An 8,544-nucleotide genomic window follows, 5' to 3' on the forward strand; every position below is an offset into this window, starting at 1 on the left:
TAATAATAATAATAATAATATATATAATAATAATAATATATATATATAATATTCCCACTGCGTGGCACCTTGAGCAAGTGTCTTCCACTATAGCCTCAGGCCGACCAAAGCCTTGTGAGTGGATTTGGTAGACGGAAACTGAAAGAAGCCCGTCGTATATATGTATATATATATGTTTGTGTGTCTGTGTTTGTCCCCCCAACATCGCTTGACAACCGATGGTGGTGTGTTTACGTCTCCGTAACTTAGCGGTTCGGCAAAAAAGACCGATAGAATAAGTACTAGGCTTCCAAAGAAATTAAGTCCTGGGGTCGATTTGCTCGACTAAAGGCGGTGCTCCAGCATGGCCGCAGTCAAATGACTGAAACAAGTAAAAGAGTATATATATATATATATATATATATACACAATCGTATATACATACATATATATACACACACTTATATAGGCGTGATCACGACTGATGCGTCTTTGATTGTAATTCTTGCTATTCAACAAGTGTTGACCTAGGGCTAAACAATTCCAACTGGTTGATGATCAAAAGCGGTGACCTCGTACAGAATGTTCCTTGTAAGTTTAAGCCCGAAATGTGCGCAGGATTTCTTCTTTGTGCGAATTTTGTGTTTATTTTATGAATAATGTGCGCATCGATTTAAAAAAAAGAAAAGAAAAGGGTACACTCGCTTTAACGGTCTTAAATTAGTATCTATTTGTGTGCGTGTGTGTGTGTATATATATATATATATATACACAGTTTTTAATTTAGATAATTATTTTATTTATTTATTTATTTTCCAGTAGACAATTTTAGCTTCGTTAATTAATTATTAAACCTATCACACACTAAGGAATTTGTGGCCACAGTCTATCAAACGTTAAGCTTAAAGCATCACCTTTAAACATCAATCAGGGCAGTAAAAGTGGGCATATCTTAAAAAGATAATAAAAAGAAAATTCATTTTCATCTTGTAAACTTTGTGCGCGTGCATTTCTCCACTTTCGTGCGCTGAGTATAATTCTTGTGCGCGCGCACAAACGCATTCATTAACGGGAAGTTCGCTGGTACATGATATAATTTATAGGATATACTATTTTAAGCATTTAAAAAATTTATATTAAGAATACTTAAGTCTCTTGGGAAATATGTTATTGCGTAATATTTTTTTTTACATACATCGGTGTGATTAAGTAAAAACGAACTAAGACAGTCTTTTTTTTCGTTAATTTTCCATCCTTTTGTGGTCTGTGCTGGGTTTACACACTCGTTATAAATCGAGAACTTCTGCTTCACAGGATGTTTTAATGTTTACTTTAGATACCAGTTCAGTTAGAAGTGACTGGTGACTATAGTACGATTTGTGACTGTGGTAAGAAGTTTGCTTCTCAACCACATGGTTCCAGGTTCAGTCCCACTGCACGGCACCTTGGGCAAGCGTCTTCTACTATAAGCGTCGAGCCGACTAAAACCTCGTGAGTGGATTTGGTAGATGGAAACTGAAAGAAGCCCGTTATATATATATATGTGTGTGTGTGTGTTTGCCTTTGTGTCTGTGTTTGTCCCCTCCCCCAGCGCTTGACAACCGGTTTTGGTGTTTACAACCCATAAGTCAACAGTTTGGCTAAAGACACTGATAGATAAAATACCAGGCTTTAAAAAATGTAAGTCCTGGGATTGATTCATTCGACTAAAAATTTCTTCTAAGCAGTGCTCCAGCATGGCCACAACCAAATGGCCAAAACAAGATATATATATATATATATATATACACTATATCTTTTATCTTTCACTTGTTTCAATCGTTTGACTGTGGCCATGCTGGGGCACTGCCTTGACAGGTTTTACTTGAACAGACCAGCACTAGGACTTACTTTTTAAAGCCTAGTACTCATTCTATCAATCTCTTTTGCCAGACTGCTAGATTACAGGTACGTAAATACACCATTACCATTAGTCAAGCAATGTTGGGGGGGGGGGGGGCAAACACAGACACATTGACACGCACACCTAGATACACACACACACACACACACACATGTATGTATATATTCTTTTACTCTTTTACTTGTTTCAGTCATTTGACTGCGGCCATGCTGGAGCACCGCCTTTAGTCGAGCAAATCGACCCCAGGACTTATTCTTTGGAAGCCTAGTACTTATTCTATCGGTCTCCTTTTGCCGAACCGCTAAGTTACGGTGACGTAAGCACACCAACATCGGTTGTCAAGCGATGCTGGGGGGACAAACACAGATACACACATACATATATATATATATATATATATATATATATACATATATACAACGGTCTTCTTTCGGTTTCCATCTACCAAATCCACTTACAAGGCTTTGGTCGGCCCAAGGCTATAGTAGAAGACACTTGCCCAAGGTGCCACGCAGTGGGACTGAACCCGGAACCATGTGGTTGGTAAGCAAGTTACTTACCACACAGCCACTCCTGCATGTGTGTATCATCATTTAACGTCTATTTTCCATGCTGGCATGGGTTGCACTGTCTGACTGAAAACTGGTAAGCTGGGGCGCTGCACCAGGTTCACTCGTACCGGGGTCATTACAAATGACTGAGACCTTTGGTGATACGCTGTGCTTGAGAAGATTTGTCAAGCCAAGTAAAATCATAATAGTTGTGGCCAATACTAGTGTCACGTGAATGGCACCCATAGAAAATACCCACTGCACCCTAGGGGTAGTTGGTGTTAGGAAGATCTTCCAGCCGCAGAAACCAAATCAGAGTAGAGCTTGGTGCAGCTCCCCGGCTTACCAGTTTCAGTCAAACCATCCAACCCATTAATGAATAATAATATATAAACAATGTTACAGTATCATCGAATACATCAAAATTCTGTAAACACAGAAGATTGTTTCTGTTAATTTTAGTACTGTACAAGGGGTTGCTGAAGAGTTCCTGGCTTTGGGTAAAAGCAAATACAGAAGGATCAGTTAAATTCACACACTTATTACAGTGGCCCTTCAATTTTGCTAAGCCCTGTTAAAGGATTCTGAGGGTTAGGCCTCTAACCAGACCCTTTGCAATACCCTTAAAGCCAGGAACTTTTCAGCACCCCCTCACACATACATATATCATCATCATCATCATCATCATCGCCATTTAATGTCCGTCGTCCATGCTGGTATGGGTTGGATGGTTTGACCAGGTCTGGCAAGTTGGAAGGCTGTATCAGATCCAAGTCTAATTTGGCATGATCCCTATTTCTTTATTGCCCACGGGGTGCGGGGGGGGGGATAAACATAGAGGGAATGAACAAGGACAGACGAACGGATTAAGTCGATTACATCGACCCCAGTGCGTAACTGGTACTGCCAAGGAAACACTATGAGAGAGTCAGAATGAAGTAATGCTTTGGTTTCGTGCGATGGGAGATCTACTTGGTTGGGGTTACTGTTGTTGTAATGTCATCAAGGCTTTGCAAAAAGCACATGATGACAATGACAACAGCCATCCACTTGGAGAAGGCAGTGACAGACCATGATATATGATGACGATGACAAGGAAAAAATTAAATTACAAGATAGGTAGTTCAAGCTGAGCCAATTAACTGGAGACCCAGGGTAGACCAAGAATGAAATTGTTGAATGATATCCATAGTTCCAGTTGGTTATATTTTAGAATAAATCCAGAAAGTATAATGATGGTTGCGTCTGATAGGACCCCATGCAGGAGGTGCCTGAGGACACAACACCCATGATCTTCCTAGGAATATGGGGGAGGACGGAGAAACTAGATAAATGGATAAACATGTTTATATGCACACCACATTCTCAAGCTGAGCCAAGTGGTAAGAGAAATTGTTGGATGTTAGCCGTAGTCTTAGCTGGTCACATTTGGGAATCTAGCTAGAAAGTCTTTTGACTGTTGCTTCTCATATGACCTTAAGGAAGGAGTCCCTGAGCACTCTACCCCCTATGACTCTTCTAAGAATAGTGGGCAGAGTAAATGGATGGTATTAGATGGATAATGAAAGCTGATTGTTGGGGAGAGCAAGGCTGGTGAATAACCAGTCTGACACTATCTCTTATTGATACTGATTGGAATAACAAACTCCTCCGCACTAAATCTCTCAGATATTTCTGGAAAAGGGAAAGAGGGGGAAATGATCGATTGATAGAGAGATAGATAAAGATATAGATATAGATAGATACAAAAATAGATAGATAGATAGATAGATAGATAGATACATAGTTAGAGATAGACAGATTGAGATAGGTATAGATAGATTGATAGATAAATAAAGATGTGTAAATACAAATAGAGAGATAGACACATTGATATAAAGAGACGGTTAGATACATAAATATAGATAGCTATATTCATAGATAGATAGATAGATAGACAGATAAATAGACAGACAGACAGATAAATAGATAGATAGAAGTGTAGATATAGTTAGATTAAGAGATAGATATTATATATATATATATATATATATATATATATATATATATATATATATATAGATACATAGATAGATACATAAACATAGATAGCTAGATTTATAGATAGATAGACAGAAGTGTAGATATAGTTAAATTAAGATATATATATATATATATATATATATATATATATATATATATATATATATATATAGATAGATACATAGATAGATACATAAATATAGATAGATAGATAGACAGAAGTGTAGATATAGTTAGATTAAGAGATAGATATTAGATATATATATATATATATATATATATATATATATATATATATATATATATATATAGATAGATAGATACATAGATAGATACATAAATATAGATAGATAGATAGATAGAGATAGATATAGATAGAGTGATAGATATAGACAAACATACATGAATGTAGATAGATTGAAAGATAGATCACAAATAAAAACACCATGTAAGTTGTCAACTCTGCCACCACCACCAACACCACCACCATCCTTTACTGTCTTTACCTTTGTCTTTTTGTCCAAGGCTATGGGAGTGGGAGCAACGAGTGGGGTGATGGTGCGAGGGCTTATTCACGAAGCCGTTGAGAGCTACTACAACAAAACTTTTTTACACAATATGTTACGAAACGAGCCAAGCTGAGCTGAGTCTAGCAAGCTATTTTTGTTCCTTGTGTGTTTATCATGTTATTTATTTTTGCATGAAAAGCTGTGAGATTTAATGTTCTGTGTCATGTATACAAAAGCAAAACACACACACACACACATGCATAGATATGTGCATTCGCACACACACGCTAACACACACACGCACATATACGTACACGCACACAAATACTCACAGAAGGACAGAGCTGGTTGTCTCAAGCTGTTGCACAACCAACCATCTTTCCCCCGGAGCCCTTAACCCCTTAACATTTAATCTGGCCATATCCAGCCCTAATGTTCTGTTTTATGTTAAAACTGACCATATCCAACCTCTTACACCTCTCCTACAATGTCATTCTAAAAACATACGCACACACTGGTCTTTGGCTGGTGCTGGGGACATGTAAAAGGTACTCGTGCTGCCAGTGACACATGAGACATATAAAAGGTACTTGTGCCAGTGACATATAAAAGGTACTTGTGCCAGTGACATATAAAAGGTACTTGTGCCACTGATACATAAAAAGCAACCTCGCCAGTGACACATAAGAGGTGTCCATGCTGGTGGTATGTGAAAGGCACCCACTACACTGTATGGACCTGTTGGTGTTAGGAAGGGCATCCAGCCGTAGAAACCAAGCCAAAATCAGACAGGTATCTGGTACAGCTCTTCGACTTACCAGTTCCAGTCAAACCGTCTAACCCGTGCCAGCATGAAAAATGGACACGAAATGAAGACGATAATGATTCCATTGAAATCTTGAAGCTACAAGACGATGCATGGTTAATTCAAAACAATGGGAATAAATAAGAATTACAGTTGACAGAGGAATCTGAATGCTTAAGGGTTAAGTAGAGTCTTTTCTTTTAATTGTTTTCTTGTTTCAATCATTTGATTGTGGCCATGCTGGAGTATCACCTTGAAGGGTTTTAGTCGAAGAAATAGACTCTGTTGAGGTCAACTTTGCATTTTATCCTTTCAGGGTCGATAAATTAAGTACCAGTGAAACACTGGGGTCAAGGTGATCAACTCTTCCCCTCCACACAAATGCCAGGCCTTGTTCCTATAGTAGAAAGGATCATTATTATTATTTTATGTTTAACTTTTGCTTTGTATTTGTACAAGTTGGATCCAAGTCTCACCCAGAGACCTCAAGAGACAACAAGTTAGAAGTTCATGTGGGTGTTATGCCTAGGGTGCCATATATTTGGATTTGTACATAGTGTTGTTCTAGAGAATGTTTAAGAAACCATAAGAAAATTATGTGTTTGTTTTAAAATTTGAGATCACATAGACAGTATTTTACGTAGGATATGGGCAGTTCCCATGAGCACTATCTTTTGAACTTCAGCCATTTTGGGGTTTCCTGGTATTTGAGCTAGGTAGTAATCAGCCTGTTTCTCTGTCATTCCTAGGGCACCTATGACAATAGGTATTGTTTTCGTCTTCAGATTCCTCTTATTATTATTATTATTATTATTATTATTATTTTTAATTCTACTTAGGCTGACATTGCCTTTCATCCTTTCGAGGTTAATAAAATGAGTACGAGTTGACCGCTAAGGTCAATGTAATTGGCTTACCCCACTCCCCCGAAATTTCTGGCCTTGCGCCAAAATATAAAACCATTTTTCTGCTTCTTCTTGTTATCATCATCAGGGTGTTGAACTGGTAGAATCGTTAGCATGCTGGGAAATCTTTAAGCATTTAAATCAGTCATATCTGGCTCAAACGTTCTCCCTGTTTTATATTCAGACTGACCAGATCCAGCCTCTCACACCTACCCTACAATGTCATTCTGAAAATAAGGGTTAAACTAGTCATATCAAGTCCAAATATTCTACATGCTGTATGTTAAAATCAGCCAGATCTGGCCTCTCACGCCTACCCTAAAATGTCATTCCACAAATAAATAATCACATCAAAACCTCGAAGCTACAAGATAATTCTTTCTTTCTTTTACTTGTTTCAGTCATTTGACTGTGGCCATGCTGGAGCACTGCCTTCAGTTGAACAAATCGACCCCAGGACTTATTCTTTGTAAATCTAGCACTTATTTTATCGGTCTCTTTTTGCCAAACCACTAAGTTACAGGGATGTAAACACACCAACATCAGTTGTCAAGCGATGGCGGATGAACAAACACAGACACACACACATTCACACACACACACACACACACATACACACACAAGGCTGTGGTTGACCCGAGGCTATAGTAGAAGACACTTGCCCAAGGTGCCATACAGTGGGACTGAACCCGGAACCATGTGGTTATGAAGCAATCTTCTTATCACACAGCCACACCTGCGCCTATGCATGATTATGCATGATTAATTCAAAGCAATATGAATAAAAAAAAGCATTATATTTGAGAGAGTTATGTGAATGCTAAAGGGTTAAGCCAGCCATATCAAGTCCAAATATTCTGCAAGTTTTTTGTTCAAATTGGCCAGATCTTGCTTCTCACACCTACCCTACAATGTCATTCTATAAAGAAACAATCACACCATTGAAATCTTGAAGATGTGAGATAACAACAGAATAAATAAGCATTACATTTGGCAGGGTAGTTTGAATGCCATCTGTTCAAACAGCCATATCTGACCCAAATATAGTTCCTGTTTTATGTTCAAACTGGACAGATCTTGCTTTCCACACCTACCCTACAATGTCATTCTTCAAATATACAATCATATCATTGAAATGTCAAAGCTAATCGTAACGCATAATAAATTCCAATGTGAATGGCTGTGTGGTAAGTAGCTTGCTTACCAAGCACATGGTTCCGGGTTCAGTCCCACTGCGTGGCACCTTGGACAAGTGTCTTCTACTATAGCCTCGGGCTGACCAAAGCCTTGTGAGTGGATTTGGTAGACGGAAACTGAAAGAAGCCCGTCGTATATATGTGTGTATATATATATATATATATATGTGTGTGTGTGTGTATGTTTGCGTGTCTGTGTTTGTCCCCCCAACTTCGCTTGACAACTGATGCTGGTGTGTTTACGTCCCTGTAACTTAGCGGTTCGGCAAAAGGAGACCGATAGAATAAGTACTAGGCTTCCAAAGAATAAGTCCTGGGGTCTATTTGCTCGACTAAAGGTGGTGCTCCAGCATGGCCACAGTCAAATGACTGAAACAAATAAAAGAGTAAAAGAGTATTACATTTGACAGAGTAATCTGAATGTGGAAGGGTTAAACACACAGCTGTGTTTGTGCTTATAATTTAGAAAATATTGTCTTATAGTATATTTTTTAGGGGAGGGAGGGCGGTGGGGAAGACTGTTAAAAAATATATGTTTGGGTGGCCGAGGAAGGAGGAGAGAAATCAGAACAAATTTTCTTTCTCATCTCTTTTCGTTCCTTTGTGTTTTCTTTGGCTGTTTCCGTTATCAACATTTTTCTGGTCAATGTTCTCAAATGTCTGATAGCAATTAC

This window comes from Octopus bimaculoides, chromosome 27 (assembly GCF_046866305.1).
Source record: "Octopus bimaculoides isolate indiv1 chromosome 27, ASM4686630v1, whole genome shotgun sequence".
NCBI classification, from domain to species: domain Eukaryota; kingdom Metazoa; phylum Mollusca; class Cephalopoda; order Octopoda; family Octopodidae; genus Octopus; species Octopus bimaculoides.